General features: G+C 41.7%; 1 protein-coding gene across 2 annotated transcripts in view; it reads left to right on the top strand.

Annotated features, from left to right (window-relative positions):
- Positions 1–10,840, top strand: part of LOC111873325 — a 104,148-nt gene that overhangs the window by 10,597 nt on the left and 82,711 nt on the right. Inside the window, exon 2 of one of the 2 annotated variants that reach the window (XM_023867956.2) lies at positions 4,403–4,936. The exons of the other annotated variant lie outside the window; for it this stretch is intronic. The gene's annotated coding sequence lies outside the window, so the exon portion shown is untranslated. The remainder of the gene's footprint in view (positions 1–4,402; positions 4,937–10,840) is intronic. 2 annotated transcript variants of the gene reach the window in all.

Raw genomic sequence — 10,840 nt, 5'->3', positions numbered from 1 at the left:
GAAGGTTCATTACCGTGTTCACAAGAGCACTCCACTGGTCCCTAACCTGAGCCAGATCAATCCAATCCATCCCATCCTATCTCTCGAAGATCCACTTTAATATTGTCCACACACCTACGCCTTGGCCTTCCCAGTAGTTTCTTTCCTTCTGGCTTTCCCACCAACAACCTATATGCATTCCTCTTCTCCCCAATTCGTGCTACATACCATTCCCACCTCATCCTCCTTGACTTGATCATTCTAATTATAATTGGAGAAGAATGAAAGTTATGAAATGAACATTGGATTTCTCATTAGAAACGAATAAACACGCGTTTGTGGCTAAAATGCGTCTAAATTATGATCTGAGTGATTTCTTTGGTGCAGTTAATGTACATGGTCGAAAGTGAAATTTCTCTTTAGGAGGCTGTAGCAGCTGCTTCACGTTTTTCAGCAGAAAATCGATACTGCAAACCTAAACTGGCCGTTTTCTGAGAAATACACCGAAGGCATTCAAGTGCAGTCGGCATAAATAACGCAGTGCTCTGAAAACCGCCATCATTGTTGCTCCTGCCATTCCTGAACCGTGTAACGAGAGGCTTAACTCAGCGTAGCCAGTAAAGTGAAATTGCCATTACGAATCATCCTGAAAGCAAGACTGGAGCTGGAAGATCGTGCTCAATTCTGTAAAGACTGAATTTCATATATACAAATTCTGATTTTAACATTGGGAGGATTACAGGTTTGAACATGCAATAAAACGTGGAACCTTACGATTGAATGTCCCTGATAGCGTATGAAATCATTATATATTTATACGAGACATTATATTTCCGAATTTTCTCACAAGATAAAGTCTTGCATACATTTTTCTGTTAAACTCTCTACGTAATCTATGACACCTGGAATATATTACGATATTTATAATGGTCATAAATGCATTTTTTTCCGAAATATTGATATTTCAGAACGCTCTCATGTGCATGATATCACAATTATTTTCACCGACTCTTACAATTTCCAACAGTTCCCGAAATATTCTCTTTTCGAATGTTCCCATTATTAACTTTATTATGTTTTTCGATATATGTGAAGGAAATACATATATTTTAAATGAAAAGTATCCACCCCACAAAACAGGTGCTCAAATATTAGATAGGGAAATCACTGATTACGATCTGAACCTAAGAAAATACCATGCAACATTCTTCTAAGCATTAAAAAAAAAGAAAAAGAACACATCACTATGTATGTTCTAGACTAAACTATAATTTACAATTACAAGAATGTCAGTTGTAACAACTCCTGCTTACCTGTAAACAATGTGATCCTGTAAGCACTTTAATAGATGGAAAGGAAATAATTTCCTGATGCTGTACAAGTATTCTACCTGGTAGCACATGTAAGCCTAGAAGATTAGATGGCAAGAATGCAATCCATTGTCTATGACACCGAAATAGACATCTGACTTACAAATGACTTGCCATCAATCTCCATGCTATAACACTAACTCTTCACAACACTGTGTACATTATACACTCTCATTGAACAGGATTGACCACACGTGTTTCACCTAGCATACCACCTTGTTATAAGCAAGAATTTTTAATGAAAACAAGAAATGTACATAAAAGAGGAAACTTTTGAATCCATTGTGGGTGACTGGAGATCTTAGCATTCCTGAAAACACTACAGAATCTCATACACATCACTGTATGTATTACACACAAAGATATAACGTCACACCAGAGAATTTGAACTTCAGTCTGTACTTGCCATTATTGTGACCAAAACAACATACATTATACCCACCACCCTCTGTTACACAGAGCTAAGATAGAATTTCGAAAAATAACTTCTCCAATGTGCACTAGAAATTCACTTTGAACCCTCTTCTTACAAGTACTTATATTAATGCAAAAAAAAAAAAGTTATATCACTCTCTCTAATAACCTACTCACACGAGTAACATTCAGAGGCTACATACCAATATTACACCCTGATCTCTGTCATACCAAATGTGCACACATAACATCTAATTCACTCTATCCATGTAAGCACTAAAACACATTTTGTGCAGAACAATGTACATACTTCACACGAGATTATTAAGCAGTAAATGGAAATCCAGTTCTTACCTCACAGGGAACACATTGCGTCTCCGCTGCAAAGATTACCCGGTTAATGCTGTTTAAGGAAACAATTTCTGTGTACCGTGAGAACCATACGGAACAGGTAAACAGTTTGTGGTCAGAGTGCACAGTTTGATATATGTAGAACCACGGTCACACCCAGTCACGCTGTGCAGTAATACGTCTGTTGTCAGTATGTATAGTTTACATTTAAATGTTATTAAGCGTGTGTATACAACAGATACACGGCCTCTGTCAGTCCAGCTTTAGTACAGCAGATCATGGGCTATGATTAGTAGCTCCTGTTACAACAGGAGTCTAGCCGCTTGAACAGACGTATGCTTGACCGCCGTCAAATTTAAGCCTCTTAAATTTTTGACTGACTCCTGTTCAAACTATCTCCCTTATATAGCCGCGGCACGGATCACGCAGCCCAGAAAACACAGCCCCTCTCTTGTTGTAGAGGCCTGTTACCACGCAATTGCCTAACAAACAATCTCGGCGCGGACTACATAGAAATACCTTTTATTCTCGTCACGTATTGTACACATCAACCGGCAACGGCTGTTTACCAAGAATCTGTCTCCGTAGAAACGTGTTTATCGACCCGTTGCCTATCAGTGGCCATGCGTCACAGTGTCGACTGTAGCAAATGTCTACTCAGCTTGTTCTGTCCACTGTGTGTATTGTTCTACCGCACGTCATGGTTTCGTTGCATTGTGGAGCCACTTGCACATGACCCTTCACATTCTTCCGAGACATGGCGAGACTATGTAAGGTTAGACTGGACTGAGTAATGTTATATTGGCACATTCACTCACACGTGTGATAGCGGGCTCTGGTGAGTATAATAATGAGCCTTCAGATTCCATAAAAGGCGAGGACTTTCTTGTCTAGTTGAGAGACCATTAGTTTCTAAAGAAGGAACTCTGCTTTATGGAGTTAGGCTTTTAATTTGGTTTGGGCAAAGGCTGTATCATCCTCTTCACTGTACTCGTATCATTGCTAACAACTAGAGCGGGAAGGCTTCTATTCAGAAGGTAAATAGCTGTAATCTAAGATGGGATGTTGTCTGGTCAGTGGTTTCCATAAATTTCTGCGGGGGTATGACCTTGAGGTTGTGTTACCTTCATCCATTGTTAGAACGAGGGTGGGTCACCAGTTAGTGATGTAGCTGTCCCTGTAACAGGCCATGGAGGCCCATAGGGCTGTGAGACGTCGAGGCTGCCACATATTCTAGACAATCGGCTCACATATGGCGGTGAGGTTGTCACCCTTACGCGCCGGCCGCCCTTTACCCCCCAGGAAGATTCCTGATACTAATTTCTGTTAGAGGCTGAGTCGACTCTAGGGCAACAGTGCGGCTGGGAGGATTAGGCCAATTGAAAAATCCATTGACCCCATCGGGAATCGAACTCGCGACCTTCCGGCTTGTAGCATAGTGCCTCAACCAACTACGCTACCGCGTACCCCCATTCTATTTTCAACATGTTTCCGGTGTTTATTCATCGGCGGTAAATTTAAACGTGCTTACACAGGACTTTTACTCCGTAGGGTTGTCTGCATAAGGTCATACACTGGTTCGTAAAGTAGATGGACTTCAGCACATCTCTTTCGTATTATGAAGGTCACTGGTTCAAATCTCGGACAGCAAATCTATTTTGGCGGGGTTTCCGCGGTTTTCGTCGATTTCTGCAGGTGAATGACCTGGGGGGTGAGGTTTCTTAGAACTTACAACTTTTTATTTGAAACTTTCTTTGTACTTAACGATATACACTGAACGTTTGGGATGGTTCATTTCATATGTTTTTTTTTCCATCTGGAAGTATGATTTTTTTTATTATTATTATTTTTGCCAATTTACAATCTACGTAACCTCAAAGGAAGTAACAAGTAAATGTGATATATCTTCTTATGCCTTGAAGGCGGTAACCGCCCAGCGGCAGTGGAAGGATAATTGAAACAGTGTCTGTAATACTTTGTAGTATACCTTAATATCATTCAGTATTAAGATTTCGGTCTTCTGGGATATGACGCCATACAGTCTGGCAGATAGCTACAAACTTTTTGCAGAAACCTACTAGCACCATCTTCAGGATCTACCCTAAAACGCTGGTAATCTTCTTTGGCTTATAATTCTCTAAGACCATAATCTCAGTGTTCACCATCGTGAGAACCTAAAATCCAACCTTTCACCGTGTCTACTTGATGTTACTCTTTGTAGGAATACGGCTGTATGTCCATTTTCATGAAATCCTAATTCTATCATCTATCATTTTCTTGTCTTTCAGTCGCTGAAGAAGATGACAATGAAATGCAGGAACAATAGCCAAACGTGTCGAAGCAGAGCCCGCAAATAAGAAACTGCTGAACACTACAAAAAGTAAGAATGGGGGATAAAGTACCTGAGAGTTGCCCTGAGAAGACCTTGGACTCTGTTGTGTTCTGAAAGGAATGGCCACCTACATTAAAAGAAAAAAAGAAAATTAGAATGACCAAGGAAAGGGACCCCGAACTTCCAAAAGGAGAGATAAAAAAGTGAAGTTTGAACCAAGTTGTGCTCGAGTTTGTGATTCTATAGCCCTTTTTTTAGTTTCTTTTTATAGTTTCTCAATTTAAATTCAGACGTAGGCAAATAAATATCTCTTTTTTTTGTGGTTTAGTTAATTGTGACCAACACGAAGTGAGTGTGATACGTTTGTCTCGTGAAGACACTTTGAAAATACTGTGGCCTGTGTTCTGATGACGCACTTCACATAGCAGAGTGCTGGATAAGGAGAAGTCAGGACGCTATGGTTCAGCCTCTGCTTCGTGCTTAGCTGCAGGTAAGCTCGAACCCTCAGTTGAACGTGTTGTGGTGAGTCTATCTCATTTGTCTTCAGTGTTTTATTTTTTGGGGCAGTGGTATGGGTAAATTTTTTTTTGGAAGCTGTCGGTGTTCTTTTTCGGTTCCGACGTCCCGGCATTAGCACTGTATCCACTGTCGGTAATTACTTCAGTAAAATTGTGTGCTTAAATATTAGGACAAAAATATACATTGTATTTTCCCTTCACAAAATTTTATCTCCTTATTGGTAACATACCGTATTTGATGAGGAAAAGGAGTGCTGGTAGCATGATTCCTTGTAGAATTTTTCGGTTCTGTGGTGTATAACACCATGTAGGTCGATGAAAGCCAATTGACGTTTCCGATGACCATGGATCTTCAGATCCTGAAGCAGACAACAAGCTTGCTGTCTGTTCCATGTTATTTTCTTGCATGATTTCCTCTTCAGCCCTGAAGATTTATGTGACATGTTCCTCCGAAACGTCAGCGGATTCTCATCGGACTATATGCTATGTCCCAGAAGATAGACCTCTTTCTGATTCTTTGTGTTTGCCTAGTCACTCTTTGAGCCAGAAGACAGGCTTGCGGACACTTGGTATGAAATTTGGTGTTGTGTTATAAATACCATGCTTGTTTCTTTTTATCCATATTTTTAAGCAGCCAGTGATTGACGTGAACTTTTTCTATCAGATTTATCGTTCGGAAGATGCGAAAGACGTACAAAGAATTTCTATGTATCTCCTGTAGTACCTAGCCTAGAGCTTCATCGCCGTGCTGAAGTATACAGGTTTACTGAGGTTTGATCCAAAGAGCAGCCGAAAATAATTTTCGGTGAATGCTCAAGTTTTCGATCAGCTATCTTGAGAGGTATTCCTACAGCGCTGAGAGGCGAGGGTACTGGCAGTTTCTATGTGATACTACTGGGAAAAGGAAGTTTTTTAGTGTTGTTCCTTATGCGTTATGATTGGTGAATCTGGTTCCAATTATCTGCATTGCTGATCATATTGGACACGCGGTCTAAGCCATGAAATGTCTTCGCTCACTCGGACACTGGGATCGTGGGTTCGAATACCACTCAAGGCATGGATGTTTGCGTTTATTCTGTGTTTGTGTTGTCCTGTGTAGGTAGCGGCCTTGCGTCGGGCTGATCCCCCATCCAAGGAGTCCTACCGACGGTCTAAAATCAAGGAATTGAAGTGAATCGAAGTGTTTCACGGATGCCCAGTGCTCCAATTGGGAGCAACAGGAACAAGGATATACATATAGATGTTATCAGAATCGAGGGACGCTCCGATTCGAGTTTCTTAAAGTTATAAGACACATTACCAAAACACTGACTCAAAATCAATAACGACTCATAATTATTCTCTACATTACGAAACTGAAAATGTATTTGTGGTGGTAGTAAGTAAAAAAAGTAAAGTAAAGCTATCCCTGTAACAGGCCGTGAAGGCCCATAGGGTTGTGAGACGTCGAGGGTCCCACATTAGCTAGACGGTAGTTCCTTTGTTAATTCTCTGAGTCACGAGGTTCTTTTGCCAGGACACTATGTTACTACATTCTTCTCGCCAATACTGTAGTTTCGTTCTTTATACTCATGAGATTGCTACCACAAAACTGCAGCCGAACCCTTTCAAACACGAATTTCAGGAAAGAAAGTTACATCATCTAGTTCCTACCTCACAGGAAACACGCTTCGTCTCCAGTATGAACAGCATTTGGTAAATGCTGTTTAGGGGAATTACCGCTGTTAACTGTGGAAATCATATGAAACGTGTAAGTATACTGTGAGGACAGAATTAGGAGTTTTAAAATGTTAAATCGGGTGGTACATACTGTAACCGAAATGTGCGAAAGGGGTTTAAATAAAAAATAACTGCTATTATTTCCCTCAACAACATGAACTGGTATTTGTAATAGAGGCGCAAGATGTTTTCTGAGGTATGAACTTAGTTTTTCAGTAGTGTTTAGAAGACTAACGGCAGAAGGTAAATTTTCTCTCTGCTGAATTAATTACCACGTTAGTGTATGGGGAAGTGGAAGTAGCTCCACTATTCTTGACCTTGGCACTAGCTGGAGTAAGTGGTGAGTGGTCAGCTTCAGCCGCTTTACTTATAAGGAAAAGGACCCAGGCCCCCGTTGAGTAGGAGGCTGGGCTAGTCTGAACTCTGTGGAGAAGAGAAACACCTCTTGCCTTGCCTGGAATCGAACCCAGGCCGTCCTGCCCTTCTCTATACCGACTGAGCTGTCCTAACATCAAAAGGTAAATTTTAACATCAGTTAGGTAGTTGAAGTTTAGGACTGCGAGGCGACATTTCATTCGCGAAGACCGGAGCTGTCACACTGCACGTGCTTACTAGGCACACTAGGCCTCTTGTATGGTATTAATGGTCTTAAGGCGAGTACAGTGACACTGACATCAATTAGCTGTAATTACAAATTACAGGCATAAGTGGTTCTAATGGGAATTAATGTTCGCAGCCCAGACATTAATTGGGTGATGCTTTTGTGTCCAGACCAATATCTGCTCTGAAAACATCGCTTGTGACATGGAATAAGGTGGAGTACGGATGTCGTTTCGTACTGTTAGATGCGATAATGAAATATTCCGTGTTTTGTTCTCGATTAATGACCGCGCAGTCTGTACTTATCACATTCTTGCGCCAGTTAAAAATCTGTAGTCGTGAGTTCGAATTTAATCGGATTATATGGGTGTTTATACAGGATGATTCGAAATTGTTGTCGGGGTTTTCGTGGCCTGTAAAACCTTACGTGCCACGAAAGGAACGCATGTTGAAGTTGTTCAGCATTCTTCAATATTTATTCTACAGGTAATAACACTTTTTGAGTTACACTTTCATATTCCGTCAGCAGTTTTGTTTTGTTTTTGCGGTTTGAAAATTATAGGCTACGTAAACCCCGACAGTAACTTAGAATCACTCTGTATTTTGTGAGTTATTCTGTGAAGGTTAAACATTGTAACGACAGTCGCCTGTATGTGGAGTTCTACCGTCTGGATGGAATAAAACTTATAAAACATGCACGATGAAGAAATCGGACTGTAACTCCATTGAAGAAGACAAGTTACATATGATTGAAGTTTTTGATTTCGTACAAAACTTATTCCATCTCTTGATGGAATTTCAACCATAAAGTCAGCTCATACAGATTACAAAAGTTTGGATATATTTTGTGGAAGATCTAACTTTTTGTTTGAAATATCCGTATTTGTCTACTTTCTCGTATTCATAGTATGAGAAAATATTGAGCTCGTGGAAAAATCGGTCTTTGGATTTTGACCGATTTGCACAGTTCCAGCGTCCCTAAATGTATGAAAATATGGTTTGTAGAATGCCGTCTCTATGAATGTTCACCTTACTAGTGCCTGGACAGCCATATATAAACTCCGTGGCCTGTAGTCCGCAAGGGAACTATACCGACCGACCGCCGCTTGTCGGCGAAGTTAGTGCCAACTTTAGCGGAAACGGTGACCATTGCTATGCAACATATTCGTAAATATGCAGCAGTACTGTGGCTGTTGCTGTGCAGCAGCCCGCAAGCAACAGTGGAAGTTCCTGTGGAAGCGGCGTTTTATATGTGGTTCGATCCGAGGATATATCACTCTACCGACCGAATTAATGCAGTTCAGCATATTGGAGGGAATGAAGTTTGTTGGTGAACAGTCAGTCAGATGACTGCTGTAGTTCAGTCCTTGTGAGCTGTTGCTGTTGAAGCTAGTAGCTGAGGCACGGAGTAGTTCTGGAACCCAAAGATTGGGGAACGTCCGCTGTTGGAAGCCGCTACCACACAACGACTAATGAAGACACAGCGGACTGTCAAGATATGCGCGTGCTGTAGTGAACTGTAGTGTGTGTGAATTAGCGATAGCGCTATAGTTACTTGTAATTAATACTGTATATATGTGTTCAGTAAATCCAGTTACCAGTCCAAACGACGTCTACAGTCACTATCACGTGACAGTATTTTTCTTAAAAATAGTCAACGAATTTGATCAAATTTCACCAATTTGAAGTACTGATATTCGCAAACAAGACTGCAGTAGATCCAAATATTATTTATTTTAGAACAGCATAACTCTGTGATCCTTAAAGCGTGTATACGTATAGGAAAGTATGTACAGTGTCTTTACTTCCATTTCTTTCCTTTTGGAACACTTCTATGTATTAATGTGTTACAGTCCGTGCGCCTCCGAGAACGCAGTTCCGTAATAATGCCCATTAATCAAAGTTAATTAGCTCCATGAAACGTCGATTAGCAATTCTTCGTTTAACGAACAAAATTTTAACATTTGCTTTTCGTCGTAAGACCCATAATTTCATTACTTGTATCGAGAAAGTTGTAAAATGTGATTAAAGCATTGAGTATTGATAAGATTGTGCTATCACACAAGTAGAATGTCTGGCCGTCGAACTGAGCTTGTAAACATTTACAGTGCGCGCGCGCAGAATGTCTGGCCGTCGAACTGAGATTGTAAACATTTACAGTGCGCGCGCGCAGAATGTCTGGCTGTTGAACTGAGCTTGTAAACATCTACAGTGCGCGTGCGCAGAATGTCTTGCCGTCTAACTGAGCTTGTAAACATCTACAGTGCGCGCGCGCAGAATGTCTGGCTGTTGAACTGAGCTTGTAAACATCTACAGTGCGCGTGCGCAGAATGTCTTGCCGTCTAACTGAGCTTGTAAACATCTACAGTGCGCGTGCGCAGAATGTCTTGCCGTCTAACTGAACTTGTAAACATCTACAGTGCGCGCGCGCGCAGAATGTCTGGCTGTCATACTGAACTTGTAAACATCTACAGCGCGCGCGCAGAATGTCTGACTGTCGAACTGAACTTGTAAACATCTATAGTGCGCGCGCGCAGAATGTCTGGCTGTCGAACTTAGCTGTAAACATTTACAGTGCGCGCGCGCATTGGTGATCATTGATTGACAGGGAAACGACGATCATTAGGATATCTGGACAAGTGGGAGTGTCGATGTATCGAATTGTCGATTAGCGGGAAATTACTGTATCTTCATTCGGTAGTGTCTGTGTAGAGATCTGATCATACCATGAAATTTCTCTTGTCATTGTTGCGGCAGTGTTCGAAAGAAGAAACTGGACGCCTCTGCTGAAAAGTTCTTTTCCGCTCGTTTCTGTATTGTCACAGTAAAGGAACCTGCTTGAAGCCGGGACCCTGCAGTAGGAATCCGAACAGGTATAGACGTAGCAACCGTGACAGCCATGTTGGATAATATAGTCAGTCTAAAGCAGTGGTTCCAAAACTTTTAGGGCCACCGCCCCCTTGGATCCACAAAATCATCCCCAGTGCTCCCTACCCTACCCTATGTAAAGCATTCATGGCGGTTTGTACAACCCACTAAGGAAGATAATAACAGTAAAGTAATGCCATATTTTTAGTAACTGCTTCACCATTATTAAGAGCCGAGATGGCGCAGCTTGTATAACGAGTAGCTACTGGCTGGACGACTGAGGGCTCGAAGTTCGAGTCCCGGTGTGGACAAGAATTTTCACTTCTCCATGTCGTCCAGACTGGCTCTGGGATGTACCCAGCCTCCTATCCAGTGGGTACCGGGGGTAAAGCAGCCGGGGCACAAAGGTGACCACTCATCTCCAACTAGTGACGAGGTCAAGAAAATGTGGGTCAATACATCCACTCCCCCATACGTTCTCATGGCCCAGTGCTTAATAAGTTAAGCACAGGGGCAACTTTACCCTTTTCGCTGTTGGTAAGTTCATAATGCGATGGACGTGCTTCATGAAATGACACCAGTTTCTTAATGTCTGGTCCAAAGGCACTTCAATCGTAAATAAGCGAACTACGCGCTAGTGTAGGGGCCCAACTCCTGCGCCCCCCCCCCCGCCACCCACTCGCCTCTTA

This window comes from Cryptotermes secundus, unplaced genomic scaffold (genome assembly GCF_002891405.2).
Source record: "Cryptotermes secundus unplaced genomic scaffold, Csec_1.0 scaffold223, whole genome shotgun sequence".
Classification (NCBI taxonomy): domain Eukaryota; kingdom Metazoa; phylum Arthropoda; class Insecta; order Blattodea; family Kalotermitidae; genus Cryptotermes; species Cryptotermes secundus.
Note: the sequence above shows the minus strand (reverse complement) of the source record. Positions and strands in the feature narration are given on the sequence as shown.